Below are 11,461 nucleotides of genomic sequence, written 5' to 3' on the forward strand. Positions count from 1 at the left end.
CTTCAAAATAATTGAATGAGGAGCCGTATGAGATGAAAATCTCATGTCCGGTTCTATCGAGTGGCAATAAAGGTGACTTATCTGTCAACATTTCCACTATCACCCCCAGAAAACCAAACTCTACCTTACATAAGTTGCTAGAGTATACTTAACCTCTGGATTTGAAATCACTGCTGATATCCCTAGTAACGGCCATAATTTACAAGAACATTCTGTAGTCTTAATAAGAAGTGGAAAGGTTAAAGATTTACCCGATGTGAGATATCACATTGTTTGAGGAACCTAGATGCTGTCGTAGTAAAGGATCATCAACAAGGACATTCTAGTGCATTGTAGATTCTTATCCAAGACTTGTATCATTTAATGATGCCATGTGAAGTGTATGGCTAACCCAATAACGAAAGTTTCATAAGGGAACCGGAGCAGGCTACCATGAGACAGAAGATCTTTCATCCAACATGCGTATTTTTTATTTTTCAACGGATTTAGATCTTTCATTAATGAAAATTTTTTGATGTAATGAGTAATAGCTCTGGTTGTTCGCTGTTCAAGAATTCTTGTTTAGACAGTTCATACCATCCATCCCTAATGTTTTGATCTAAGATTTCAATTCTTCCATGTTTCAGCAGTAGTATATTGTTCCATGGAGCTGGGATCCAAAATATGGAAGAAACAAATGTTTCCATGACTCTACCACCCGATCAATTCTGTTCCATTTAATCCCTCTTTCATGGCCACATATCTTTCCGGCTAAGGAATGGGAAAACTTTCTTTTGTTACATGAATCCAATTTTCATTTCATATGGAAAAAGTCATATTTTTCGCAGCAATGTCTTTGTCATTTGATCCAACAGCTTTCCGTTAGATAGGAACAGCTTTGATAAATACTGATAACTCTCAGATGGAGTATTAGAATGGAAAAATCCTTTAGATAATGAACTATTGGTTCAAAGTTATCTATGGCGATCAATCAACAATTCAAAGTACTTTTCTTGCGTATTCTTGATAAACCAACATTTATATATAGATGTAGGAAGATCTATTTGGGAAGTAAGAAGCCACTTTGACATCTCTTCATTTGTAAAGAATTCTCGATGTGAAAACACAGAGACAACAGGCAGATTTTTGAATAGGAAAAAAAGTGGATCTGTAGGGTCCTAAATGAATTGGCTTATTCGAAAAAAGCCTTGTTCTTTGGAATGTTGATCTCGTGTCTGGTACCGCATGGTTCCACTCTGCAAGAACTCTGAATCACTCTCTTAAAGTCCATCCTTTTCATCATAAATGATCAACTTGCCCTGAAATGACCTGGCCTAATATGGAAATCCCAATTCATTGGGCCTTTCGATACAATCAAATAGAGAGCCCCAAGGGTGCCATATTCTAGGAGGCCAAACTATTTGATTGAATAAATCCTCCTTTATCCATTGTGGGTCGAGGACTCCTTCTCCTTCTCCTTCTTCACATTTCAACTCATATTGTTCATAGATAAATCTGTGCTCAATGATAGAACAAGATCCATTTTCCATCATATCTAAGGGATTGCTTGGTTTGGGCCGAAGGAGCAATGTCACTCGATCATTATCGAACTGGCTACAATCTTTTTCTATCCATGAGGATCCCACCAAAGTGCCTTCTTCTTCTAATAGGCCATGAACTAGATCAGAATCATTCTCAACGAGTCCATAAGAAGTGATCTTAATTTTTTCATCGTGCTTGGGTAGAGACCAAAGGTCTTTAGTGACCGATCCGGTAGAACAACTCAAAAGATAAAGAAGTATCGTTAATTTCTTCATGCTTGTTCCAAGTTCGAAGTACCATTTGTACGAATAAGAATCCCCTTTGTTACATGATTTCTTTATATAGATAGATATAAGATCTATGGAGCAACTACTTAGAAGTACATTTTGTGCAACAGCCATTCCTATATGATATAAAAGGTTCCCATGATCATGAATCGATCTTACCTGGGATCGCAAATCCCAAGTTTGTCTATGAAGAGCATATCTAATTATATTAGTACTTATAATTGATTTCTTCTTCATAATACTAATCGATAGGCCTTCATTGGTAAGTGCTACAAGATCTCGTTCCATGGTTATGGACCCAAATCCATTAATATGGAACATTTTCTTTTCCAAGTGAAATCCCCTAGTATATGAAAGAGTGAAAAAGTGCTTTCGTTGTTGTGGAATAAGAAGCCTTTGTATCTTAATGCATGTATTTAATTTATTCAAAGCTATTAGAGCGGGATCCACATTTTAGGGAATATGAGTTGAAGCAATAACAAGAATATTTCTAGTGGAACATCTTTCACAATCCTTTGAGAGATAGTTCACTACTAGATCGAGGGATAAGTAATTAAGCTCATTCACATCTGGATCATGAACGTTTGGAACCCATATTATCCCAGGAGACATTGCTTTTGATAATTTGAATTGAAGGGTGATATAAAATCGGTCTATTTTTGACATCATATCCATAGTTAACATATTCATTATAGTTAGAAGCTCCAGCTCCGTATCAAGGTCACGGTCAATATTGTCACTATCATCAATAAGAAAATCTTTTTTTATCCAGGAACTTGTTCAGAAATACTAGGTATTTGACCAAATAGGATCATCCAGTTCCTATAGAACCTATCATTAAAAGACTCCAAGAGAGGGATAAGGTTTTCCATGAGATGGGAAATGAAAACTATTAGCCCGACATGAGGTTTGTGAATAAGTGATTGTCTAATAATGAGCAAGGAATATCCGTCTTTCTGCTAAATAGGATGTATTAAACTCATAACTCATTAGATACTTTTTATGGATGTCAACTACGCATCGTAAGTAAATTGCTTCCGGTTGTTCAATCATTTGATAACCAGAGTCATTCTTTGATAAGTGATCACCATGAGTTAAACTCAATAGAATTTGATCAATCCTTTTTTCTGTCATTAAGGTGGAGAACTGAACCAAGAATTCTCTTTCTTTATCATCAATCGAATCATTGTTCGAGACCTAAGCTTTTATTTTATCATCAATCCAATCACCGTTCACATTTTTTTCTTTTTCTTATCAATGAATAGATCTCTTTACTTGTGTGACTTAGATGTCTTGTATTTCTTGAAAAAGTGATTCGATTGATAGGATTTTGTATGATAATTATGAAATTAACAATATCGATGAGATTGATATTCAAATATTTCTTCTTAGAACGTATTAATTTAACCCTATAGGCGGGACCACCACCTCATAGCATGTTGCCACCAGAAGCAGAATCGCATACTTCTTCTAAAGAATCTCTTAATTGTTTCAGAGCAATTAGAAAGGGATTATTTAACTAGAATGAATTCAGTTCAGATGTAGGATATATATACAGAAGCTTTTGCAACTCAATCATGTATGATGGAATCATCAAAGATTTGACCCTTTTGGACTTCGTCTGTAACTCACTATAGACTCGAGAAACAAATAGAAGGTGTGTCCCAATGAGATATCTAGCAACAAGAAGAAGGAAAAGGATTGAATAGAGGAACTCTCGAACGTTTGGCGATCTCAGATGTGTTGATATGTAAACACTTACTCGAAATCTCACTTATCAGATTCCACTATGGAAGACATAGTTTTTCTGAAGAATTCACCATGATATATCTGATTCACGCATAATATCATGTAAAATGGATACAAATTTTGGGCTGCTACTTAGTATCGGCAATAGGTCTGAAAAACTATCTAAAAATATCAAATTTAGATATTTGTATCCTGTCGAAGTATGGAACCATGGCATATATGTTTGGAATATATTCCAGTTTGAGAGAGTTGAAAAAACACTATCTCGTTGAAAGGTTCTATACATCTGCCCTTTCTTAAAGCATTTCTTTAGACAAAGACCCCATTTTTTCCTCTTTTTGGATGATAAATATTTCCCAGAACATGGAGTGTGAATCAAACCCATGTTTAATTGAAATTAAGATATTGATGCAATTTCTTCCCTTCTGAATTACATAGATTCATATATGAAAGAGGTTGACAATAAGTTCTTTCAAAATTGACTATTTGTCCCTCTGTTCGAAGTGTTTCAGCAATATCTACGATCGAGTAAATAGCTTTACAAATGAATGGATTGGATCAAATTGGAAAATGGAAAGATTTGTACAAGTTATACTTTTCATCAGCATTTTATGGAAAATCGTTAGGTATGAATATGTTAGACACCTATAACTTGATTGGTGAACTAGTATCTCTCTAAAAAAAACCATATTTCTTTTTACCGCCGCATAAAGAAAATATTTTGTTGTGAATGAACAATATATTGAGGAATTGTCAATATGTAAAATCATAATTATTGATGCGGGCCTTTTCCACATAAAAAAGGAATCCTTTGCTACAATAGAAGTAGAAGTGATGAGGATAATTCAAGAATTGAAGTCGATTTGCTTTATAAAAAGAAGATATCAATGAATTTCTATGAAATGGTTTCACGGGATTCAGACAATTGGCTTGATCGTGGGATATCATTGAGAAATAGGAATCCATGTTATCAAAAGATTTCCTGCAATTATTTCTAGTTTGGAATGAGTCAATCATCCACTTTGGTTTCTTATTGAACAAAAATGGTGATATTGTTCCTCCATTGATCAAGAATTTCACTTTTTGGGAAGTATCATGATCATCCAATAAGAAGGGTTTCCATTTTTTCAAATGAACGATTTGAAGGCCTCTTGACTCTAGCAACTGATTGTAGAGTTGATCATTTGGACCTTTCAATTCATAGATGTGGATCTCGGACCTATGAATGGGGATATTCCCAAAACTCATAAAGAAAAAAAGGAAGTAAGTTAGACAAAAAGATAAGAAACTTGAACAAAAAAAAGAAGCAACTTGGACAAATAGAAAGGAAGTGACTTAGACAAATATTTTTTGTCGATAACCTCTGACCAATCAATCGAATGTTGATTAATATGTAATCAATCGAACACTACTTGAAAATGAAAATGGCTCTTCTACTCATAAATGAAATGTTTCGAATGTTCCTATAAATTCGTGCTCCCATTAGACCATTTGTATCTATATGCATTAGGATCCCGATTCATGGATCTCTCCATTCAAGAAATAAAGAACCATTTCTTTTGACTCTTTTTCAAATTTGTTAAATATTGGTTAATCGTATATTTCATTATAGTTCTATGATTCAAAGTGTCATTTCATATTTGATCCCTTTGAATTCCATATTCGAAGTTGTGATTGGATCTATTCATTAGAAAGAATCGATTCAATATATTTCTTATGCACCCGTAGGTGCTATATTGGATTTGAATCAGATTTCTGATCAATCTATATTGATTGACTGCCTACAATATTTTGTTGCTAGCAAATACCACTATTTTTGGCTTTGTATCTTCCAAATCATTCCCGTAGGAAGTCCAGACTCATTTTTTTTTATCTTTCGATAAAAAGATTCATTTTCTTCATAAAAAAAAGGAGGTAAAACCAATAAAGATTTCTTTTTTGATTCATCCCTAAAGTTGAATACCTCATTCAATAATGATTTTTGATTCAATCTGTAGGAATCAATAGAAAAGGCATATCCTTTATAATACACCAGATCCGGTTCGGTTATTGGTAGAGTGAATAGATTTGCCATTTCTTGAACTTTTGATTCAAAATCATGGTGTAATGTGTATCCCCCCCTATTTCGGTCATGGAATAGATGAAATAAATCAAAAAATGGATATTTGTTTAAGAATGAAATCGTATTGGAACAATCTAGTTCATCCTTCGGAGCCATTCACATCCCGGATCTGATGAAATAGGATGAATTGAGATGGAATTTTGTGAATACGTAATTATCTTGAATATAATAACTATTTCTTTATTTTCCGATTGCCTGGAAAGGACAAAAAAAAACATCTTGTTCTTTCTTCAACAATTTCTGATCTCTAGTGGAGCTCTCAGTAGGATTCGAACCCTGATGAAGTTCTGACCATCTGTCAAAGAAAAAATAATGAATGGATCTTGTAGGATTCCCAATAAATTCTTCGATTTCTTTCGGAAGTAGATGATTACCCATCTGCTTGTCACATTCCGTGAATAGCCGGGACATTGAGGAATATCGAGAAGCCATTTAGGGAATCGGTCTAATTCTATCTCTATTTGCTCCATTTGAAGAAAGAAAGTATCCCAAATAATCGATCTTTCTTTTAGTTGTTGAATCTCTCTTTGATTGATCAATGTGTGATATTCTAAATCCTCCTTACTAATGGAATCAAAATGATCTCTGGATCGATCAAAAGATCATTTCAATTGGCTAGAATCTATTACTTAAACAAAATTGGATCTTATGGAATCATATTGAATATTTGACGATACATTCCGTACCTTGCTAAAAACCAATCCTTGTTTACCAACCACACTTTGTCTAACCAAATCCAATTCTCTCTCAATATGTTCCTCAAAAAATCCAATTCTTGCAAGATCTTCCCTTAACTAAAGAAGAGATCTTGGTGGAATTGCCACATATGAAATTGAGCACAATGTTGCAAAGAAATAGCCCACTTGTTTCTTGAGAAGGGGAAGCATGCTTAATATCATTTGATTGAATAGTTGACCCACCTCTTTGTTGTTTGAAGAAATCCTCCGCTTCAATTGGTATTTTTTCATGAAAGCAAACATGAAATAACAAATCCAGTATTTCACTAAGATTTCGAATAGCTATCCAAAATTCAAGTTGATTATGTTTCGCACCCGGCCTTGTTTTAGCTTCTATTGCTTGTATGAGTAAAACAGACCTTGGTTCTTTAGATGTGGCCAACCCCTCTTGACTATGACTTATTCCTTGTATGAAGACAGCAAGATTGTCCTTGAACTTCTTGGCTTGGGCCCTAGTGATCGGTCCCACCTTCATTTGTATTGGGTCAGCACCCAAGTGGGTTGTCGGGCGAACAGTCTCAGGTTGATTCGCATCATTCCCCTCCTCTTGAAAAGGATTTGTCCTCAAATCGAAGTCATCACCTGCAACAAAAGGAGATAAATCAGCAACATTAAAGGTGGCACTAACACTATACTCACCCGGTAGATCAAGTTTGTAGGCATTGTCGTCTATTCTCTCCAAAACTTGAAAAGGTCCATCACCCCTCGGCATGAGTTTTGATTTCCTTTGTTCGGGGAATCTTTCTTTCCTTAAATGCAGCCACACCCAATCTCCAGGTTCAAACACCATTGATTTTCGGCCTTGATTAGCCACCCTTGCATATTGCTCAATCCTCCTCTCAATGTTTGCTCGTGTCTTCTCATGAATCTGCTTTACAAAATCAGGTTTTTGTTTTCCATCTAGATTAGCACGCTCACTTAAAGGCAATGGTGTTAAATCTAATGGAGTCAAAGGATTAAAACCATAAAAAATTTCAAATGGAGTAAATTTAGTTGCTGAATGTAAAGACCTCTTATATGCAAATTCAACATGTGGCAAACATTCTTCCAAAGTCCTTAAATTTCTACTAATTAATGCTCTCAACAATGCAGACAAGGTTCTATTTACTACTTCGGTTTGTCCATCAGTTTGTGGATGACAAGTAGTTGAAAATAAAAGCTTAGTAGCTAATTTAGCCCACAATGTTTTCCAAAAATAGCTTAAGAACTTAGCATCCCTATCCGACACAATAGTTCTTGGCATTCCATGCAATCTCACAATTTCCTTGAAAAATAAATTAGCAATATTGGATGCATCATCAGTTTTGTTACATGCAATAAAATGTGCCATCTTAGAAAACCTATCTACTACAACAAATATTGAATCCTTACCTGTCCTAGACCTAGGCAACCCAATAATAAAATCCATAGACAAATCTACCCAAGGATAGGTAGGGATCGGCAAAGGCTTATACAATCCATGTGGTTTCAATGTTGATTTTGTTTTTCAGCACTTTAAACATCTTTCACAAATTCTCTCAACATCTCTCATCATGTTAGGCCAATAAAAATGTTCTTGCAGCAAAGATAAAGTTTTTAAAACACCAAAATGACCCATTAAACCACCCCCATGTCCTTCCTGAACCAATAATTCCCTAATACTACAATTAGGCACACAAAGTTTGTTTTCCTTAAACAAATATCCCTCAAATATGTAAAATTTATTAAATTCATGTTTCAAACAGGTTTTAAAAATTTCTCCAAAGTCAATATCATGCTCATAAAGTTCTTTCAATTGTTCAAATCCAAGCAATCTAGCATCTAAGGTAGAAAAGAGCACATACCTTTTTTGTAGCGGATCACATATGGAAATGTTTCAATAAATTCAATCCACTTAGCATGCCTTCGCTTAAGCTTTCCTTGACCCTTGATTTGCTTCAAAGACTCATGATCCGTATGAATCACAAACTCCTTTGGCATGAGATAATGCTGCCACGTCTCCAAAGCCCTTACCAAAGCATACATCTCCTTATCATAAGTCGGGTAGTTTAGGGCAGCTCCATTCAATTCTTCACTAAAGTAGGCTATGGGCCTTCCTTCTTGCATTAAAACAGCTCCAATACCTACACCCGAAGCATCACACTCAATTTCAAAAGTCTTAGAAAAATTTGGCAAAACTAACAAAGGTGCATTACACAATTTTTCTTTTAATAAATTAAAAGATTTTTCTTGTACTTCCCCCCATTTGAAACCAACATTCTTCTTGACAACTTCATTAAATGGTGCTGCTATGGTACTAAAATCCTTGACAAATCTTCGGTAAAAGCTTGCCAAGCCATGAAAGCTCCTCACTTGGGTGATAGAAGTAGGAACCGGCCACTCTTGAATTGCTTTCACCTTAGCTTGGTCAACTTTGATTCCTGCAGCACTTACTACAAAACCTAGAAACACAAGCTCTTCTTTGCAAAATTCACATTTTTTAATGTTAGCAAACAATCTTTCCTTTCTAAGAACTTGCAAAACTTGCCTAATTTGATCCGCATGGTCATCCAAATTTCGGCTATATATTAGAATGTCATCAAAATAAACAACCACAAATTTACCAATAAATGGACGTATTACATGATTCATAAGCCTCATGAAAGTACTAGGTGCATTGGATAATCCAAAAGGCATAACTAACCATTCATACAGCCCATATTTAGTTTTGAATGCGGTTTTCCATTCATCACCTTCTTTCATCCTAATTTGGTGATAACTACTCCTAAGATCAATTTTTGTAAACATGCAAGCACCATCCAACTCATCAAGCATATCATCTAATCTAGGAATGGGATGTCTATATTTTATGGTAATGTTGTTTATAGCCCTACAATCAACACACATTCTCCAAGAACCATCCTTTTTAGGTACCAACAAAACAGGAACAGCACATGGACTTAAACTCTCACGAATGTATCCTTTATCAAGCAAATCACTTACCTATTTTTGCAGCTCCTTTGTTTCTTCGGGAGTGCTCCTATAAGCTGGTTTATTTGGTATGGCAGCCCCTGGAACAAAGTCAATTTGATGTTCTATCCCTCGAATAGGTGGTAGTCCACTTGTAATCTCATTTGGGAAGACATCTCCAAATTCCTTCAAAAGAGAAATCATTGAACTTGGCAATTCAAGTTCTTTAAAGTTAGTTTGATCATTAAAATAATTTTCTTTGTAAAGCATGACCAGCAAAGGTTTCTTACACTTAATAACCTTATTTATATCCCCTAAACTCAAATAAAAAATTGCTACTTAACCTTTCCTTTCTTTCTTTTTCTTTTTTTCCCTTGGATTGGTGCAAACCTTCGAATTCCTCTTCCTTCTCCAAGCTCGCGGGTTTGCCACTTCCTTTTCCCTCTCTTTAGGTTTTCCCTTGATCTTTCCACTCAATATGAACCTTAGAAACCTTACCTTGGTCAACAACCTCAATCTTACCTTCTTGAAAGAATGGTGAAGCCGTTGGTGCCATACTTACTTTTTCCTTGAGCTTTTCGGCTTCTCTCCTTTGTTGCATTTGTAATTGGTCTTTGTAAACCTCTTTAGGAGATAACGGTTCCAGCTTGACCTTCTTCCCTTTAAACCTGAAAACAATACTATTTTCTCAACCAAAATGAGTAGCATCTTTGTCAAATTTCCATGGCCTACCTAATAGTATATGTCCAGCAATCATGGGTACAATATCACATAAGACTACATCCTCATATCTTCCTATACTAAATTTTACTTTGGCTTGTTTGTTTACTTTCATCTCACCACTATCATTAAGCCATTGTAATCTACAAGGTTCTGGATGTTTAATTGTTTTCAAGCCTAATTTATCAACTACAAGATTACTTATCACATTAGTACAACTCCCACTATCTATAATCATGCTACAAATTTTACCTTGTATTTCGCAGCGAGTGTGGAAGATATTTTCTCTTTGTATCTGCTCTTCATCTTTGTAGACAGCAAGTACTCTCTGTTGAAATGTGGTGATCTTGCCACAATGTGCAAGGTAGTTCGGTTACACTTGCACTCTTTGTTTTGCAACATCAAAGACCAAACATCATTTATGTTTATACATTTTATTTTATCTTGTAATGTTTAAGAACAATATCCTTTTTGTAATGCCCTAAGCTCATTATCTAGCTTAAGGCCTTTTTTGTCTAGTTGCTGGAATTGTATTTCCAGCAACATAAGTCCACTTCCTTGGATGCCGTTTAAAGTAGGTTTGGTATTTGGACCTGAATTTTGGATATGATAAACTAGATATGTAGAGGAAGCAGTAAAAAAAAGAATGGCCCAATTTAGAGCTGGGAAGGCGGATTTAAGCCCAAAACAATCTGACCCTTGTGCAGTGTTGTTGCCCAGAAAACTGGGCAAAACTGTCTCGGGTTTGATTACTTTTGAATGGGTAAATGGACTTTGTTTTATCTGGTTTTTGGGTAGAACATAGTTTAATATTGAGAAAGGCTTCCCTCCAATTTTCAAGTCAAATGGAGCTGGTTGTCAAATTCAAATGCCTTAGACAAGCTGAACTGCCCATTAAAGAAGGTTTCTTGCATGCCCAGCACATTGATTAGAGTTAGTTGAGGGAGTTTGGCTTGGTTGGTTACTTTTAATGCTTTTGTATTTATTGATCAATATGACAGCATGCCTTATTGTCTTTTTGATGTATTTAAAAGTATGAAAATTGAAATGAAAAACGTTGAGAAAAAAAAATTCAAAAAACAGATTTTGAAAAACAACATTTTTGGCTCTCTCTCTCTCTCAACTACTACATTTTTGGTTTCTTCTTCTTCCCAAAAGCTAACAACCTTCTCAAGAATCCTAAACCTCCATTAAAACGAGAAACAAAACCTAAACAAACCCAAAAAAAAAAAAAAAAAAAACAAAATCAAGAACCAAGAACCAAGAACCAACAACAATCATTCTTGACTAACACCTTGAATGATTGTGCTCTAGGGTACAACAACCAAATTCCATCACTCTTCTTGAAACCAAGCTCAACTCGGCATTAGATGTACCTACAGGTTCGGTTTCATCTT

At 35.2% G+C, this 11,461-nt stretch overlaps 1 pseudogene; it reads right to left on the bottom strand.

Moving 5' to 3' along the window:
- Positions 1-776: 776 nt before the first annotated feature.
- On the bottom strand, positions 777-6,722 carry LOC132799993 (protein Ycf2-like; annotated as a pseudogene).
- Between the last annotated feature and the right edge of the window lie 4,739 nt (positions 6,723-11,461).

The sequence above is a fragment of the Ziziphus jujuba genome, chromosome 11 (genome assembly GCF_031755915.1).
Source record: "Ziziphus jujuba cultivar Dongzao chromosome 11, ASM3175591v1".
Classification (NCBI taxonomy): domain Eukaryota; kingdom Viridiplantae; phylum Streptophyta; class Magnoliopsida; order Rosales; family Rhamnaceae; genus Ziziphus; species Ziziphus jujuba.